This window comes from Cricetulus griseus, chromosome X (genome assembly GCF_003668045.3).
Source record: "Cricetulus griseus strain 17A/GY chromosome X, alternate assembly CriGri-PICRH-1.0, whole genome shotgun sequence".
In the NCBI taxonomy this organism is placed as follows: Eukaryota; Metazoa; Chordata; class Mammalia; order Rodentia; family Cricetidae; genus Cricetulus; species Cricetulus griseus.
Window position 1 is genome coordinate 41,897,255 of NC_048604.1, and position 10,773 is coordinate 41,908,027.

At 37.7% G+C, this 10,773-nt stretch overlaps 1 pseudogene; it reads right to left on the bottom strand.

Annotated features, from left to right (window-relative positions):
• Positions 1–1,408: 1,408 nt before the first annotated feature.
• LOC100772197 lies at positions 1,409–9,324 on the bottom strand (annotated as a pseudogene).
• Between the last annotated feature and the right edge of the window lie 1,449 nt (positions 9,325–10,773).

The following is a 10,773-nucleotide window of genomic DNA, read 5'->3' on the forward strand; positions in this document are numbered from 1 at the left end:
TCAGCACACCGTGTGCAGTGCCATCCCTGGGCTGGTAGTCCGTGGTAATGTAAGAAAGTAGGCTGAGTAATTTAGGAAAAGCAAGTCAGTACATAGCACTTCCCCAGCAGTTCCTACCTCCAGGTTCCTGCCCTGTTGGAGTGCCTGCCCTAACTTCCCTCAATGAAGGACTGTGCAGTGGAACTGTAAGCTTAAATAAAACCTTTCTTCCCTACATTGTTCTTGGTCACTTCTTTTAAATCATAGCAATTGAAATCCTAATTAAGAGGCATCCTGAGTGAGTTAACCCAGACTCAGAAAGACAAGCACTACTTGTTTTCTTTCTTATATGCATGCTATCTTTTTTGAAGTTTGTGGTAGCATTTATTTGTTATGAAAAAAGCCACAATCTCCTCTTAAGCCATCAAAACTAAAGTGGTGAGTGAATTTTTAAATCAATGGATATATATATATATATATATATATATATATATATATATATTCACCTTGCCCATTATTACATTTTGCATAACCTGACAGATACTACAAGAATGGAAAATTATTAGAGACAATTCTGTTTATAAAGATAAGCAAAAACCAAACCTAAGCAATAAGTCAACAAAAATAAAGTACTGACTGTTTCACATAACGCTTTACTTAGGAATCAGTGGTGGACTCAACTCAATGTAGCTGGCCCAGGAGCAGAATAAAAGGGACATAAAATTATTTCAATGATTATAGAAAAAATCTATTGAACTCAATAATTAGTGTAAAACCTCCTATCTAATTTATAGAGAATTTCTTACATTAGACCGCAGACAAAGGTTTTAAAAAAGTCATCAAATACTATGCTTAGTCAGGTGTTGTGAGATAGACCTATAATCAATGTTTGGGAGCTGAGACAGAAGCACTAAGTGTCTATGGCCAGCCTGTGCTATTTATGTATACCATATGTTGAACACCACTAAAACAAACCCATGGCAGAAGCAGGATGATTAGTTCAGGGTCATTCTCAATTACACAGATTTCCAGGGCAGCCTGGGCTACAGCCCATTTCAAAACAAACAAAATCCCAACAAATCAAGAGACAATGTTTGCTGGTCCTTGGTGGCCCACGCCAGTAATTCCATCACTCAGGAAGCAGAAGCAGGCAGATCTCTGTTAGTTGGAGTCCAGCCTGCTCTACAGAGTGAATTCCAACACAGCCAGGGATATAAAGAGAAACCCTGTCTGGAATAACCAAAACAAAACAAAAAAAGGACGGTGCTCAACAGAGAAATGTTAAAAAAATTTACCATAAAATCTGTCAAGAGTTCTCACTAGCAGCAGTGGGAAGTTATCCTACGAGAACACAGAAAACGGAAGCTCAGAGAGGAAACTCATAATTGAAGGAATCTACTCATTGGTTGTGGCAGGAGTGCTAGACCTTTCAAGGGCTTGGGTGATGAAGAGTCATTGGGACTACACAGCTGCAGGGATTGAAACATGGACAAAGGGCAGTAGGAAAGTAATACTTAGAGAAGGTGTAGATGGGTAAGCCATGATTTGTGACATTATAAAAGGAGACAGTGCCAGTCTCATAGTCTAAGAAAACCCCTATGTGGTGAGGTGGGCACTGTCATGGAGAAGAGCAGGGAGGTGGAGGAGTCCTCATAGGCTCTGTACTCATGCTTATGCTGCAACCCAATCACCTAGTATTTGCTCAGGGGCTGATACCTCGAGTAGGCACTCTGCTTGCAGGGATTCTGGCTGAAAGAGAACATGGGCTCTACTGGGTTACTGCATACACCCAGGATCCACGCTGTCTTGGTCCCGTCCACCTTCCAGCAGTATTTTCCCGAGAAGAAGTGCTGAGAGTCCAGGACACTACAGTCATAATGTTCTTCCAGACAGGAAGGCTCGGACATCTTGGCACCCACAAACCTCACCTGTCTCCGGTTTTTAGACAGGACATGATTTAAATTAGCTGTTTGTGGATTCAGAGTCATGTCCACCCAGTAGCTTTGGACGTCTGCCAACTCTCGAAGGACTTGCAGCATCTTTTTCAGATCTGGGGCTTGAAACAAAATTTGAGGCTTCCTCAAGGTCACTATCTTTTATTTTTTGATATGTGTGTTTCATTTAAAATACCCACGGAGTTTAGATAGTTAGTAAATAACTCAAGGAGAGGGGAGAAGGGATAGGGGAAAGTAAAGAGGGGAAGAGGAAGGGATCTTCCAAGGAAGAAAAATGGAATGTTGTTTTATAAAGGTGAAAAGGGTAAATTAGAACAGGAGAAATAATTAGATTGGGATAGGAGGGCATGGTAGAATATAGGGAGGGATAACTTACACTGAAGGCCTTTAGAAAAGTCATATGGAAACCTACTACTATAGAAGCTTCCTAAAATACATACATATGTAAAAGATGCTTAAAAGGACTTATTATAAAGGTGGGGGGGCCAATTCCCCAACTATGTGTCATATCTAGTTCAGGGAATTGATTATATCTTTTTAAATCATTGGCCAAAAAAAGGGTTCCATAGACATCCCAAACCTATTGCTACCCTCCAGCTCTTGATAGGAATATCCTGTTGCTGAAGACAACAGTTATGCCATTGTATGTAAAGAAATCTAGCTGGTACTCAACTGGAAGCTTCATGCCTATTCCTGGTGCTCATAGTAATGACAGAAGCACACACTATAGGAGGAGAAAATAATCATCAATAATCATTCAGCTACAACAATGACCTGTCTGTATAATATTCCCACTCATACAACAGTGGGAAGAAATTTATGGGAGTAGCCAACCACTTTTTTATTGGCATTAATATCTGCCTCATGAGATGGACACTGTTATTGGCCCTAGAAGAAAACCTATTGATGCTGAAGGATATATTGCTATACATATAGATGAGAACATCACTCCATCACTCAACCCTCAGCAATGAAGCTCCTTGTTGTACTAAATAGTAATTAACACAGAGACCCACAACTAGACTTCATGTGGAGAGTGAGAGACTTCTGAACATTCATCCCTAAATGGGATATTTTTACCACACTATTCTCCTTAAGGTCCAGGTATGTATGTGGAAGAAGAAGGGGAAAGATAGTGCTAGTCAGAGGTGGTGGATGACTTCAAGGAAATGGCTTTTTCTGAACACAACAGGACAGGTGCATATAAGAAATCACACTGAATATGAGAGTATGAGCAAGACCGACATAAACTCAAGCCCAGCAAAATCCTAGCATGGAGGCAAGGAAGTTAGAAAAAGTCCCATAGTTATCCAGGAAGCAATTCAAAACTGATAGCTTTGGGAATAGGGAAGATTAGTTGTCTTTAATGCAGTGAAACTGGGTATATTGGCCACACTCTAGGGCAGGCCTCATACTCAAGATTAGTTTTCCAACACAAAACTTTGTGTGTGCGGGGGAGGGGGAAGGTTGTTTGTGTGAGAGGGAAAAACACAAAATCGTGTGTGTGTAGGGAGTCAAGGAAAGGTCTGGGAGTAAGTGGGGGAGGGGAAACATTATGATCACAATATATTTTATGAAATTTTCAGAGAATAAATAGAAACATTAAAAACCAGATTCCTTTCAAATATAAATCTTTACTTCAGGAAAATATAGTCCTAACTGAAAAATTAGAGTACATAAAATTAAGTATTTACTGATCTAATTCTTTTGAATGTAATATTTGTTAATTATTTACAATTTTCATACAATGTATTCTGATCATACTCATTTTGTACTATTCCATCTACAACCTGCATCACAAGTGAATACACATGGCACTATAATCTTGCCAGGAACCCATGGCAGGAATATTCCCAGGCCCCAGGGGTGAGCCTGATGTTACTATTCTGCTAGATGGAAACAGTATCAAACCTCTGTCTACAATCATATCTCTATACCCATAGATTAGTACAGCTCTCAGATCTCATTAAAGGAGCTTCTTTGTGCAGTGGGCAGTGGTTCATACAACTGGTCAAAGTGCGGAGAATAAAAACCTGATTCTTAATCTGTCCTTTTGGATTAGAGGGAAAGGCTGCATTAATATTTTTAGTACCACAGTTTAGTTGCTTAAAGAGACCAGTCCTAACTATATAACAACCCAACTGGTCTTCTATGTGGCTATAAATCACAAATAATCTATCATCTTTGCCCCTGAAATTTCTTATTCACTACTCCCAGACACAGGAAAGGATTTATACACACACAAATACATACAAACATTTATAATTCAAACTTGCAAAACCAAGTACAATTTATATATTAACACAAGAGAAAATTGTTTATATTCTATTCATCTCAAGAAACCAATGAAGCCAAGTTACTGGTTTATTCTGTTTTCCCAATTTGACAATAATGAGATTGGGCAGAGAAAGCCTACTTATTTTGGTTATGATTTCTCAATCTTTTGGTGAACCCTTCTCTTGGATTGTCAAACTAAATATGACCTCTTCAGAAATATCTCTTCTAACCATATCATACTAAGCTCTTGCAGTTAGTTACCATTATATAACCTTGTTTTTATGTAACCTTTTTGGGCCACTTGAGAATCTTGTTTGCTTACCCAGGAACTAATATTTTCCCAAACTAAAATGTAAATGCAGTGAGGGCAGATACTTTTGTTTATCTTACTCAACATTTTCCCAATGCCTAGGATTGTCCCTGATACATAGCAAGTGGACAGTAAATTCCTTTGAGTGAATGCATCTCTGCTCTATGGGTATAAGTTAAAGTGATATACTGATTATCAGTATCAGCACACCTCTTTGTGACACAAGATGTAGTATACTCCTTGTCTCGTTATGCTTAGAGAACTGTTCTTTGCTTTATAGACAATAATTTGCTACTTACCAGGATATCAATATACTGGGTTTTAATTGGTAGCTATTAATCAATACTCTACCCCTCTGCATGAGCTGCTTTGAGAATGAATCTGTAAGCACTGGTGTTTGATCAATGAAGGCTTCCAATGTCAGGTGTAGAAAAAGATGAATGGGGAAAGTTCCTATTACTTTGCTCTCAGAAGCCAGCCATAAAGAAATGTGTTGTAGTTTTCTTTTCTCCTGAGGGGCCTTAGATGGGTAGCCCCACAACTGTTCTGCTTAAATCTGAAGTCTGGGAGCAAGTAATTAGTGAGCATTTGTTTTTAGATCTGGCAAACATTAGCTAAATGAGGTAAACCTTACAACATTGCAAGAAGTGTGGATGCAGTGTGAAATCCAAACACATTAATTCTGATAAAGGAGAAAGGTTTGATGATTAAAGCTAAGTGACATGAAAAATCTAGCTCTGCTTCTGTGGCTTATGGCCACCATTAGATTTCCTTAGTGTTTCAGAAACTGATTATCCTGCTGATGGTATAGCTCAGTGGTAGAGTGCTTACATAGCAGGTAGGGGGCCTTGAATTCAATCCACAGTACTGCAAAAATTTATCTATACTAATCTTAGTAACATGCACCATGATCTCTGTAGAATATCCCAATGGTGAAGGATGCTATTCATATGTACTCTCAAATAGTTAATGCAGTTGAAATGTAAGTCTAGCATTGTCTTGCTTTACAAAGTTTGGTTACAAATAATTCTCTCTTGCTCATGTTTAGCTTATGTAATGTGCCAGGTTCCATCTTCAGCCCTTCAATCTAATCAAAGGTTAGGCTGGGTAAAGTGCTTTCTGAGCAAACACATGGATTTGAGTTGGGTTCCATAGCACCCATGCAAAAATCAGATGTGGTAGCATTCTCTTATATCATCAGTGCTGGGTGAGGGTCAGACATAGGCTAATATAGGAAAGCTTGCTGACCAGCTGGTATAGGCTATACAAAGAGCTCTAGCTAGGTTCAGTGAGAAACCCTGTCTCAAGAAATAAAGTGGACATGAATAGGAAAATGTACCTGATATAAACCTATGGCTATCTATTATACAGTTAGAAGTGCACATACATGCTTAACACACTATAGATATGCATGTACACATATACACATATACGGACATGCACACACATAAACACAGAGGCAGAGAATGAAAGTTCATTTTGTAAAGCTTCAGCTTTTCTTTAAGGCAGCAAAAAGATTGTTTGGGCCTTGTTCTTTTTGTTTGTTTGTTTGTTTCAAGACAGGGTTTCTCTGTGTAGCTTTGGAGGCTGTCCTGGCACTCGCTCTGTAGACCAGGCTGGCCTCGAACTCACAGAGATCCTCCTGTATCTGCCTCCTGAGTGCTGGGATTAAAGGCTTCTGCCACCAACACCCGGCTTGGGACTTGTTTTTACCCTGAGGGGTTTTGTTGGTTTGTGAGGAAATGTTTCTCTGGCCTTTAAATTATGATCCTTCTATGAAGCATCAGCTTCCCAGGTATTAGGATAATAGGCAAGCACTAGAATTCCTGGCTAGAAATAGGTTTTCAAAGACCAGAATATCTTGGAGAGTACTTGTGGTTTTGTTTTACCAGGATTCCATGTTCTGTAGGGATGTTCCTCAGTAAATCTGCCTCTTCTCAATTGGTCATGTTTGACTTCAGTTTTACATTGATTTTTTGACATAGTTCTCCTACTAATAGTAGAATGCCACTGATACCATGATTTTCAAACATCTTTAAAATCCCAACCTGTATGTGCTAAAATGGGATGTCAATAGTAAAATTGAAACAGAATCAAAATTTAAACAAATTTTGGAATCTGAAATAGAAATTCATGATGTGTCTAGACTTACTGTAACTTGTTATGCTGTGTTTAGTTGATATCCCTCAGATGGGGGAAGAGGGGAGGTAGAAGGGAGGGACTGAGTAGAGTGGAGGGAGGAGAAATTGTGGTCCATATTTAGTATATGAGAGAAGATTAAAAAGAACAAAGAAAGAAATTCCTGTTCATGTACTTGAGTTAAAAGATAGTAATATCAACCCATTTAAAAATATTTTTAGTTTTTGAGATTGTAATATAATTACACCATTTCTCCCTTTCCTTTCCTTTATCTGAATCCTCCTACATGCCTCACTATTTTCTCTTTCAAGTTCATGATGTATTTTTCTTTGATTGTTTATATATGTGTGTATATTCCTAAATGCACAATTATAAATTTCTTAGTCCATATAATGTTACTTGTATATGAGCTGACCATTTGTTATTGGATATCAACTCATTTTGAGATGGATCTTGGGTATACTCAAACATAGTAAAATTCTTTTCAAAATGCATTTAAAAATCAGTGAGATTTTACTTATCATATTGTTCATTTATATCTTCAGCATCATTAGTAACATGCACATAATCTCTACCTCTACTCTTCTGCTCTTTGAATCAGGACCACATTGCATAGTTATGACTGTTTTGGAACTTGCTGTATAGAGTAGGCTCATTGTTAATTTGCAGTACTTCTGACTCTGCCTTCTGAGGACTGGGATTATGGTCACATGCCCTCATGCCCAGCCTCCGTGGGTATGATGGGAAGGAAGAGGCAGTAATAAGACAGATTTATCTTGATTTTAAACCTCACTTTGAGAATTGGTTTCATGATACATTATTTTGACCTTCTCGGTATTGTATATTTTGATTTGATGGCCATCCCACCTCTTTTCCACAGTTCACCGAGGCTGTAAACAAGAGGCAATGTGCAGTGGCATACCATGAAAATTACACATTGTTGAAAAGGTCAAAATAGTAGCGCAGAATGTTGCTATTTGTAATTTACAGAATATATGAGGCATTCAACTTCAGATAAGTCATTCTCTTGACAGACAGAATAAGCAAACATAAAATGGCACAACATGAATCCATTTGGGAAGCAGCAACACAAAATAAAACAAAGCCACAGCCTAGTGTCTTCCTTGCTTTCCCAAGATGGTGCAGCATCTATTTTTGTTTTTCTACAGGCCTAATAAAGCCTGTTAAGTTCCAAGCTATATGTCATTCTAATGTTGCTTTGAAAATGTATAAAGAATGAAGAAAAATCCCAAAATACATTGTTTCCCCCTCCCAACCCTTAAGAAAGGGGAGGGGAAAGAATGTAACATAAAAAGCACTGACTTGGAGTAACTATTTGGGATATTATGTGTCATGTGGATGTGGAACTTTTATGGTATGGTTATACTTTTTCTTTTGAGGCTTGAGTTTCTTCACATGAAAAACAACATGGTTGAACTGTAAGTTCTCTTAAGAGTGCCCTACCTTGAAAAGTTCAGATTTCTCATTTGATCATGTAATTTATAATTCTAATCTCCTTGCAAACTTTTCCATAATTAATTTTTTGCAAAGGTTGTTACCAACCACTGTATGAATGTAATTCATTCTTTTGAAAGGTAGGGGCAATTTTGCCACCCCTTAACTCTGTGCTGTACTTGTAGCTTACTTTACCCAATAGACTAAGTCAAATGTTGTGCCTTTTCAAAGCCTAGCCTTTGAGAGAAGTGGCATCTGTCCTAGCAGAAAAAAACTTTCTGTTAAACAGACATTCACTTAAAAAGAGTGGATAATAATAAAATATATGTTGGATGTACATACAGAAGCCACTTAAATTGTGTCTGTGTAAGGTGAGCATCAAAATTCCAGAATTTTCAGTGACACTATGGTGTGACATAGCCAAATTTATTCACAGAAAAAGAGAAATCCAAATGCTCACAGAATCAGGTCAATTACTGAATTATTATTTTTAACCATATAAATCTCACAGAGGTGATGATATACAATATGTCTTCAGAACATTTTTTAAAAATATATTATTACTTTCACCTAGCTATGTCCAATATGCCACTAAATATGCTACACTGTAAGATTATAAAGATGAGAATTATGTTTCTGTTGTTAATTTCCAGCTTGTAAGCCTATATCTGAGACATAGAAGGCTCAATTTAAGTGAGTGTTCTTGATCTTACCACATGGAAAACAATCACACCTTTCTTTGTCCAAGCAGTTCATTTTGTGATCCTTTTATCATTTTCCAGAAATGATACCATATTCTTTTAACTAGTGCCCTTGTAAAATGAAGCTGTGCAGATGGGTGTTTAGGACCTCTTTGTGCTATTTTGACAACCATTCTTTGAAGTGTGAAATTATTTTGAGAAAAAAGGTAACAATAGAGGCGTACCCAACTGTAGACAGACAGCTGGTGATCCTGCATGGGGCCAAACCAGGACCTCTGCATGTGGGTGACAGTTTTGTAGGCTGGTCTGTAGTGTGTGACCCCTGTCAGTGGGACTAGGATCCATCCCTAGTGCATGAGCTGGCTTTTTGAAACCCATTCCCTATGGTGGGATACCTTGCTCAGTCTTGATGCAGGGTGTAGGGAGTTGGTTCTGCCTCAACTGAATGTGCCAGGCTTTGTTGATTCCCCCTTGGAGGCCTTACCCTTTCTGAGAAGAGGATGGGCATGGTTGGGGAAGGTGAGGGGAAGTGAGAGGAGAGGAGGGGGGACTGTGGTTGGTATGTAAAATGAATAAAAAATAAAGTTTAAAAATACAGGTGTATATAATTAGCAACCTCAACCGTCTTGGTGGGAGTGCTTCTTTGAGATTTTGTGTGATTTAATCATGATTCAGCTCCCTGACCTTGCTGTATGCCACCCTTATCTGTATCACTGCAAATTCTAATGTTCTAGATATACTAGACTTAAGACTTGCAAAACTAGCTGAACTTTTCTTCTTCTGTAAGAACTTAATATATGCTATTCCATTCATGAAACACATTTCTTCTCCTTTTTCATATGATATTTCTTACCTCTCCTTAAAGTTTATGCATCTTGACCCATCCACAGGTAGATATTCTTTCTTTTTTCCACTTAAAACTCTTAATAACATTTTGTAATATTATATTGATGTAAAGTAATAAGTTAATTTACTTACTCTCTCCTCTGCTGAGACAGTAATAGCCAAATGAAAAAAAAATGCATTACTTAAAGTGTTCGTTTCACAATTAGAGCTCAATAATTCTTTGTTGCATGACTTCAATCTAATAAATTGTTGCTTAAATCATACATTGTATAAATTGCTATTTAAATTTATGCAAATTACAGTACTTTTACAAAGGTCAAGCTTGGTGGCATAAAAGAAGGTCTTTAGGCAGGGAAGGGAGTGTGAGAAGTTATTTCACAACTATACACAGATAGAGGATTAAATCATCCCACATCACTGTACCAGCACTAACAACCTAGGGATGTTAATGTGAATGCTGCACCTAATACCGAGTGCATAAGAACTATACGTTGATTATTCAGCACTTCTTGCTTGTCTATTAGCTGAACTCTGTGTTTACCTCTAGGAAGACACAGGGCATCTTCATTGCCATGTATGGAGTACTAGAAAGACAACACAAGTTGCATCATATGTTTGGATTAAATAAAATCCAGGTGGCACCACTCCTACATAGCAAAAATCTCAGAACTCAATTCACAATTATTAGTAGCAATATACTTATAAGCAAACAATAGAATAATGCTGGTTATTTTCCAATACTTTCCCAAACACCCTCTTTCCTCTCAAGCTTTTGGGAAGAAGGTCTGGTTAACTAAGAAGAATAACTCAAGTAACACTGGCTTATGATGGACCTTCTGTAATTGTACATATACGTCTAATATTACAGTGCTCAGCATTTGCTCTCCTCAGTGTTGTGGTACAACAAACGATTCTTATTCAATTTTTCCTAATTATAATTTATATTTATCCACAAATACAGATTGTAGAAATACATTGGATCTTAGAATTTTACAGGTGTTAAGGAAATATTTCTGTCATGGGAGATAGCTAAAATTAGTAATCCCTTATGTCCCCAGGAAATGGGAGAAAAAAAAAACAGTACTTGAAATGAATCCCAGTTTTGAAAGGT